This window comes from Nannospalax galili, unplaced genomic scaffold, assembly GCF_000622305.1.
Source record: "Nannospalax galili isolate Female #2095 unplaced genomic scaffold, S.galili_v1.0 scaffold1087, whole genome shotgun sequence".
NCBI classification, from domain to species: domain Eukaryota; kingdom Metazoa; phylum Chordata; class Mammalia; order Rodentia; family Spalacidae; genus Nannospalax; species Nannospalax galili.
In genome coordinates, this window is record NW_008356845.1 from 433,864 (window position 1) to 443,170 (window position 9,307).

The following is a 9,307-nucleotide window of genomic DNA, read 5'->3' on the forward strand; positions in this document are numbered from 1 at the left end:
AAAAAAATATATTTATTTTTATTTTCTCTGTATGAATGTATTGCCTGCATGTGTGTAAATACACCCGTGTCATGTGGTATCCATGGAGGTCAGAAAAGGGTGTCAGATTCCCTGGAACTGGAGTTACAGATGGTTGTAGCTGCCATGAGGGCACTGGGAATCAAACCCAGGTCAGTGGTCTTAACTGTTCATCCATCTCTCCAGCCCCTAATCCCTGCCTAGGGAATGGTGCTTCCCACAATGCCTGGCTCTTCCTACATCAGTTAACAATCAAGACAATCTCCCACAGACATACCCACAGGCCAACCTGATCCAGATAATTCTTCATGAAGAATCGCTTCTCAGATGATTCTAGGTTATGTCAAGCTGCTAGTTAAAACTAACCAGCACATTTTCTTAATGTGAGTGTAACTCTATTAGTTTATAGTGTATTACTTAATAATTTCATGCATAAAGTGTCTATAAATATTTACTTGTAAGTGGGTAAATCAATGGTTTCACCATTGACTTAAAAAATTAAATTTTAGGACTGGAAAGATGGCTCAGCAGTTAAGAGCACTGACTGCTCTTGCAGAGGACCTGGGTTCAATTCCCAGCACCCATATGGCAGCTAACAATTGTCCGTAACTCCAGTTCCAGGGGACCTGACACTCTCTTCTCACCTCCATGAGTACTGCATGACATGGGTGCATTTATATTCACGCAGGCAATACACTCATACACATAAAATAAAAATAAGAAATAAAATATTAAAAAATAGATTTCTTGTTAATTTTTGTTTTTAGTGCTGGAGATTAAACATAGAAACTTGTATCTACAATGATATCTCTAGCCCTTACATTTTTTTTTAAAGATTTTTATTTTATGTTTGAGTGTTTTGCCTACATGTGTGCAAGTGTACCACATGCATGCAATGCCTATGGAGGCCAGAAGAGGGTATCAGATCCCTTGGAACTGGAGTTACAGAGGGTTCTTAATTGCCATGCTGGGATCTGAACCTGGGTCCTTTGCAAGAGTAGTCAGTGCTTTTAACTGCAGAGCCATCTCTCCAGCCCACCCTACATTTCCTGATGCCTTTATACTTCTCTTAGACCACAACATAGTATCTATGTAACACAAAAAAGTACTTCAGAAAAATTAAGTTAGCTGAAGAAAGCCATCCTTTGTCTAATGAAAGCAGTTCGGTGCTATATGCATAAGGTCTAGCACAAGCCTGACAGACAGTGGCCACTCAGCAAGTTTTTGTGACTAAATAGAAGGTTTATTCCATTTTTTTCTAACATGTGATTCCTTCTCTATTAGCTTTCTTTCTTTGTTAAAAAAATTGCAGCTCAAATCTGAAGATGAGAGAGGGACTTCTAGACTGTTCCAAAGGGGTTGAAAGTCAGCTTTCTAGAGACCACTGCTGCATTTAAAATCGTCCTCAACTCAGTTTCCTTCTGCCTCCTCACTCTGAAACCGGCTAGTCTCTCTGGGCTGGTTCACTTGACGTGGAATACTGTTTCCAGGACCCAGTGAAATTGCACATGAACCTGAGAAAACAATCACCTGAAACATTTCCAGGAAAGACAGGTGTGCAAACGATCCCTGCTGTGAGTGTGGGCCTGAAGCTGTTTACACCCACTGTGCTTGTGGCCCAACCCTGTCCTCCATTTCCCCAGAGTAAATACGTGGGCGTGGTAGACGGAAGCAGATGCGTGGAATTTAAGTGCAGACTGTGCTGTCATCAGAAGTGAACAGCACATGCTTTGTTGACCCCACATAATTGGATCCATTTTTAGCTCTGTGTTTATTTCATGCCAGTTTATTTTGGTCTTCTTGGAACTGAGACATACCATATATTTGATTGCTTATTTTCAAGAAAAATGACAGTGGTATAATGAATGGGAAATGTCACTTCCCAATTGCTTTAATGGGCATACGGTCATTTCTGGTAAAATCCCTCTTGACTGAGCACACAGAAAGTACTTCTGGACAGCAAGTCTTTTATGAAGAATATCATATCCCAACTGAAGGGGGTCTGCAAATACTGAAGGACTAAGTGATTAGAAATGCTTTAATATATTTTATCTTTCAATTTTCTGAATGTCCAAATGGCTGAAGAATATCATGTATACCTATATAATTAAAAAAGAATATACTCCCCCAAACAGGGTATCAGGACTTACAAGCATTTAGAATCTGTTCCCCAAACTGATGACTCTGGAAAATTAGCAGAAAATAGGAGGCAATCCAACCTTGAATTTTCAAATGTGGGGAAGAATGTGAAGCAGCCTGAGCTTTTCATTAGGTGTACATGAGTATAATTATTTTTAGCTGTACAGATAACTGCCAGGTAGCTAGGAAGTCAACTGTGACAGAAGGTAGGCACGTCCTGTCCCCCAATAGTCAGTCATGTACTGCACAATGCCATTTCGGCCAGTAACCAACAGAATATGCACTGATGATGTTAAGGGCTGAGGAGACAGCTGAGCGGATAAAATGCTTGCTGAGCAAGTGTGAAGAGGCAGGAGTGGTCCCTGTAATCCCAGTACTTGGGAGGTGGAGACAGCCAAGCTGTCTACCCAGACCAGTCTAATCAGTGAGCCATATTAGAGTTCAGTGAGAGACCTTGTATGGTAGTTTAAATGAGAATGTTCCCCATAGGCTCCAAGTATTTGGACATTTTGTCCCCAGTTGGTGGCGCTGTTTTGGCAGGCCTTAGGAGGTGTGGCCTTGCTAGAGGAAGCACATCACTGGGGCTGGGCTTTGAGAGGTCTTAAGCCTTGTGGGATTTCCAGTCTCTTCCTTCCTCCTGCGCCTGCTTGAAGATGTGATGGCTTGGTTTTCTGCTCCTGCCACCAGGCCTCCCTGCCATGATGAACTCTAATTCCTCTGGAACTGAGAGTTCAAATAGATTCTTCCTTTTAGAAGCTCCCCTTGTCATGGTGTTTTATCATAGCAACAGAAAAGTAAGTAATATACCTTGGCTCAAAAAGTAGAGATACATATAGCTGGGCATGATGGTGCATGCCTTTAATTCCAGCACTTGGGAGGCAGAGGTGAGTGGATCTTTGAGTTTGAGGCCAGCCTGATGATCTACTTAGTGAATTCCAGGATAGATGGGACTATAGGGAGACCCTGTCTCAAAAAGACCCTCCCCCCAAAAAAGACAAAAGAAAATAGAGACGTGTCACTCACTGTCAGTCTTGGACTTTCATGTGCACATGCAGTTATGTAGGTGTGCCCATACACATGCAAACATACAAACACACATGCATACACACACATGAAAATAAGAATACTGTTGGTGGCGCTGTTTTGGCAGGCCTTAGGAGGTGTGGCCTTGCTAGAGGAAGCACATCACTGGGGCTGGGCTTTGAGAGGTCTTAAGCCTTGTGGGATTTCCAGTCTCTTCCTTCCTCCTGCGCCTGCTTGAAGATGTGATGGCTTGGTTTTCTGCTCCTGCCACCAGGCCTCCCTGCCATGATGAACTCTAATTCCTCTGGAACTGAGAGTTCAAATAGATTCTTCCTTTTAGAAGCTCCCCTTGTCATGGTGTTTTATCATAGCAACAGAAAAGTAAGTAATATACCTTGGCTCAAAAAGTAGAGATACATATAGCTGGGCATGATGGTGCATGCCTTTAATTCCAGCACTTGGGAGGCAGAGGTGAGTGGATCTTTGAGTTTGAGGCCAGCCTGATGATCTACTTAGTGAATTCCAGGATAGATGGGACTATAGGGAGACCCTGTCTCAAAAAGACCCTCCCCCCAAAAAAGACAAAAGAAAATAGAGACGTGTCACTCACTGTCAGTCTTGGACTTTCATGTGCACATGCAGTTATGTAGGTGTGCCCATACACATGCAAACATACAAACACACATGCATACACACACATGAAAATAAGAATACTGTTCCCAAAATCTGATAATGATGAACAATTCCTATTACCAAATAATATTGCAGCCACTGTAATGTCTAGCCAAGCCCATCACATGTTTGTGCTGCTGCTGGTGGAAGCAACCAACCACACTGTTAGGTCTATGATAGCACAGCACATATTTACATGCAGTGCTGATCCTTGATGGTGAAGGTAAATGATTGTGCTCTTGGTTTATGTACTGCTATGTACATTAGTCATTATTCTGGAATATATATAAAATGTCATTTGTAAAACAGCCTCAGACAGTCCATCAGGGATTCTAGAAGATACCACTGTCATGATGGAGATGACAGCTCCATGCATGTCCTTGTCCCTGAAGACTCCCTAGTTTGATAAATTATGGAGTTGAGGACAGTAATAACAACAGTCCTGGGCCTATGTAGGCCCAGACTCATGTATTTGAAAGGTTATTCTTTTTTCTTAGTTTTTGTTTTTGAGACAAGATCTCACTATGTACCCCTGGCTAGTCTGGAACTTGCTATGTAGCCCAGGCTGACCTTGAACTTGGCTGTGGTTCTTCTGTCTCTTCTCTTGGGTCCTGGGATTATAGATGTGCACCATCACATCTGACTGTGTCTTAGTTTTTTTAATTAATTAATTTTTATTTTATGTATATGAGTGTTATGCACCTGTGTCATGCAGTGCCCATGGAGGACAGAAGGTGGCCTCAGATCCCCTGGAATTGGAGTTATGGGCAGTTGTTAGCTGTCATGTGGGTGCTGGGATTTGAATCTTGGTCTTCTGTAAGAACAGATAATGTTCTTATCCACTGAACCATCTCTCCAGCTTCATGTGTTAGTTTTTTGTTTGTTTGTTTGTTTGTTTTTTCCTTTTGAAGCAGGGTCTCCCTGTAGCCCCAGCTGTCCTGGAACTCACTATGTAGACCAGGCTGGCCTTGAACTCACAGAGATCCGCCTGCCTCTGCCTCCCAAGTGCTGGGACGCTAGGCGTGCGCCACCACGCCTGGCCATGTCTTAGTGTTTAAACTAAGAAGCATAACAAATAAAAAAAAAAAGTAATAGAAAAAAAACATTATGGAATAAGGACGTAAAGAAATAAGATGTTTTTGTACATCTCTGCAACATGTTTTCACTTTAAAGTAACTGTTGATAAAACAGCAAAAAATGTCAAAAATGTTTAAAGTTTATAAAGTAAAAGATTTACAGTAAACTAAGGTAAATTTATTATTGAAGAAAGAAGAAGAAATTTTTTTTTCAACAAGGTCTCACTGTGTAGCCCTGGTTGGCCTGGGCTTCCTTATATAGATCAGGCTGGCCTAGAACAAAGAGATATGCTTGCATCTGCCTCCTGAGGGCTGGGATTAAAGGAGTGTACCCCATGCCTAGTAAGAAGAAAAATTTAAATGTATTATGTGTAATCTACATATACAGCGTGTACAAAGTCTACAGTAGTTCACACGATGTCCAGGGCCCTTGTAGTCACTAATCCCTCATTCACTCACCTACAACAACTTCTAGTTTTGGAAGCCTGCAACAGCCTGTATCACACAGGTAGGCACGTGGCAGGCTGACACGGTAGGCTAGGTTTCTGTAAGGTACTCTGTTATGGTCACATGAGGAAGAAATCACCTAACAATGCATTCCACTTCCATCCTTCCTTTTTTTCCTCCCTTCTTCCCTCTCCTCTCTTTTAACACACGTGTATGCATATATGTATTCATATGTGTGTCCATACGTATATGGATGCACGTGTGTGTGTGTGTGTGTGTGTGTGTGTGTGTGTGAGAAGGCCAGAAGACAACCTCCAGTGTCATTCTCACTGGCTTGGAGCTCACTAATTAGGCTGTTGTTGCCTCCCCAGCTGGGATCACAAGCCACATCCAGCATTTCACATGGGTTCTGGGTACAAATGCAGGTCCTCATGTTTGTGAGTCGAGTCCTTTACTGACTGAGCTATAATCTCCTCATTCTGTCTCTCTTCCTCCCTCTCCTCCTCTCAAACCCTGGGTTTTGCAAATGCTAGGTAAGCACTCTACTACTGAGCCTTAGCCCCTAACCCTTAGTCCCTAATGATGTATTTCTCAGAATCTATTTCTACTGTTAGGCAACACACGACTGTACATTTGAATAAAAGTTTTTGCTTTCTTAGAATTGTAAGTTAAAGTTCCAAGTTGGTAGTTATAAATTAAAGGCATTGAAGATTTGCTACTATTAGTTCAGACAAGTAACTGTCTTTCATTTAAACCATTATCTCCTTAGAAGGCCTTTAATATAAACATGTTGAGGTTTTCCTTGTGAAATATATGAATAAACATGTAATCAATATCTTGCACAGCAACAGCAATGTATAAAGATTACAGTGAGGTGCAGGTAGTTATGAAGAGCAGCATAATTTCTCTCTTTTAACCAATTTGGCTCCTTTAGAGACATTGCTTAATCAGTCAAACCAAGAGCCAAAATGGCAAGGGGCTGGGCATTTATCAAGGGTGTCAGAGACCTACACTACTCTCCAATTGCCCTTAGTAATGGCTTTTAGCTTTCATGTAACTTAAGTATTGCTAAAAAAAAAAAAAAATCAAAAGACCACACAAAATGAATCATGTACAGATTTGTAAACTATATAGTCAGACTATGTGTTCAAGTACACTGGCTCAGTCAGTTACCCATAATTGCATTTCCAATGTGTGTGCAGAACTGAAATTTTACTAAAGCTTTACTGCATGGAGCAAGCCTCAGCTCAGGGAAAACTTTTAAAATAAATCTCTATCATAGGATAAAAATCTAAAATTACTGTTGCATTTTGATTCTACTTTATCCACATCCAAACAGGCTATGTATTCAATTATTTTTCTACAAATCTGGTCAAATTTTTCTAAAACCAACCAGAAATAAGGTAATCACCAATAAGCCATGAACTAGGCTGAAATATTTTGTTTCTAAAAATGTCTTCGCTCAAAAATTGCAATAGCTCTCACATTTATGAAAATGAATGCAGGTATCTAGATAAGACATCAAACCTCATTGAGTCATGTTCTCAGTTTTTAGAAACTTCTGCTTTTTCCTGCTGTATCATTCCCAGTACATACCCAAAGGAGCCCAGGTTAGCATAAAACAGAGCTACCTCACACTCACGTTTATTGTGGCACTATTCGGAAGAGCCAGTTTATTGAATGAGCCTAGGTTCCTGTCAGCTGATAGAGGACAGAGAGCATGTGATAATAGCATTTTGTTCAGTCATAGAGAAGAATGTTTGGCAGGAAACATAGATGTTTGAGTGTGTGTGTGACTTTCTGTTTTCTAGTTTTCTACCTCATAAATCTACCCAGATTAGCTTCCTGAACTCTGACCTCTCCTTATTTCAGAGATTCTACCGGATTGATACCGTGGCTTAGAAACAGCCTCCCCACAGGAAGCTGGGGGGGGGTCACAGCATTCAGCTCATTTGAGTCATTTAAAAAAACGTGTGTGTGTGTGTGTGTGTTTGTGTGTGTGGGTGTGTGACATGTGTGTGCATGAGTGCAGGAACATACCCTGGTCCACATGTGGAAGTCAGAGGACAACTTTGTTGTGTTGAGTTGGTCTCTCCTTCACCTTTATGTGGGTTCTGGGGATCGAACTCAGGTTGTCCGGCTTGCATGGCAAGCCACTGAGCCCACTGAGCCATCTCACAGACCCTTGTGTCACTTTTCACAGGCTCTACAGTCTGGTGCTGTCAGTTGTCCGGTGTTTCATATATTACCCAGTTTCCAGTTTGTGTACAGTAGGATCATTGCGTAGCCATGAAAACTTCATGAGCGGAAGGCAAAAGTATGTTTCCTAGTTTCCTTTCTGTTGTTGTGATAAAACACTCTGACGCAAAGCAACTCAGGGGAGGAAAGGGCTTATTGGCTTATGTTTCCAGGTCACAGTCATCATTAAGGGAAGTCAGGGCAGGAGCTGAAGCAGAGACCACAGAGGAGTGCTGTCTACTGGCTGGTTTTTGGCTTGTGCTCAGCTAGCTTTCTTTCTCTCTCTCTCTCTCTCTCTCTCTCTCTCTCTCTCTCCTCTTCTTTTCTTTTCTTTCTTTCATCTTTTTGAGACAAGGTCTCCCTGTAGCTCCAGCTGGCCTAGAACTCACTTTGTAGACCAGGCTGACCTCAACTCACAGAGATCCGCCTGCTTCTGCCTCCCTAGTGCTGGGATTAAAGGTGTGCACCACCACTCCCTCTCCCGGCCTCAGCTAGCTTTTTTTTTATTTTTTCCCCAGTCTATTCATGATACATTTTTTTTATTTTAAAAAAAATATTATTGAGCTTTTGTACATTTCATACAACAGTTCTTAATCAAATTTAGACCCCTCCCCCATCCATACTCCCCCCACCCACCAGACTTCATGCATTCTACTGTACATGTTAAGTCCTATCAAGTCAAGCATTTGTATCCAGATGTCCTTCAGTGCAAGTTCATCCACTGGAGTCTCGTCAGCCCATCTAGAGATCGTAAGTAAGCTCTACTCTCCCTCGCCCAGCAGTAGTCAGTCTCCAAGAGTTCCCAGTCTAGGGCCAGCCCATCACCCATTTCCCTCCTTCCACTCTGGGTCCTTGTCTGATTGAGTTGCCATGGGTCCTGTGCTCAACACCACCATTGCCACAAGTTCACATGAGCAAACTTCCAGTGGCCTGAAAGCCTCTGCTTCCGTCTGGTCATAGACCAACCCTGGCTCTTACAATCTTTCAACTCCCTCTTCAGGACTGGTCCCTGAGCTGTGGGTGGGTGAAGTTTAATAGAGGAGTCCTATCCGGGGACACACACTCTGCAGTCTCTGTTCTCTAAAACTTGGCCTTGTTGCGGCCTTCTGTGTACATGGTACTCCGTTGTATAAGGAAGCTTTGCTGGTGAGAGTTGAGGGAGGCAATAGTATTTTCTCTATCCCCTGTTCCACTATGTTCCTGAGTCTTAGGTATAGAGGTTCCACTGTAGATATGTCATCTAGGACTGGGCATCTCTCAGACGTATATTCTCTGTGTGTGATCAGTTGTGGAACTCTGCAATAACCTCCATCTGTTTCAAAAATAAGCTTCTTTGATGAGTGGTATACAATATACTTGTCTGTAAATATAAGGATCCATATTTAGCATATGGTAAGAAATTTCATTTGTCTAGAGATATGACAGAGATAGGGTTTTCTCTAGGATTTATGACCTCTCTGTTTATGTGTATTTGGCTATGTTTACAATGCCACCTATGAGTTCCCTCCCATTAAGAGTGCTTTAAGACCAATTAGATAGCTGTTGGTTACGCCCTAGATAAAAGTACCACTACTACACAGCTGTAGATTGTTTTGCTGGTCATTGTTGTGGTTCTTAAGCTTTTAAACTGGGATTGGACTATTGATTGATTTTCTCCCTTAGCAGTTTGCATGATGTTCTGTAGAACTATGAGT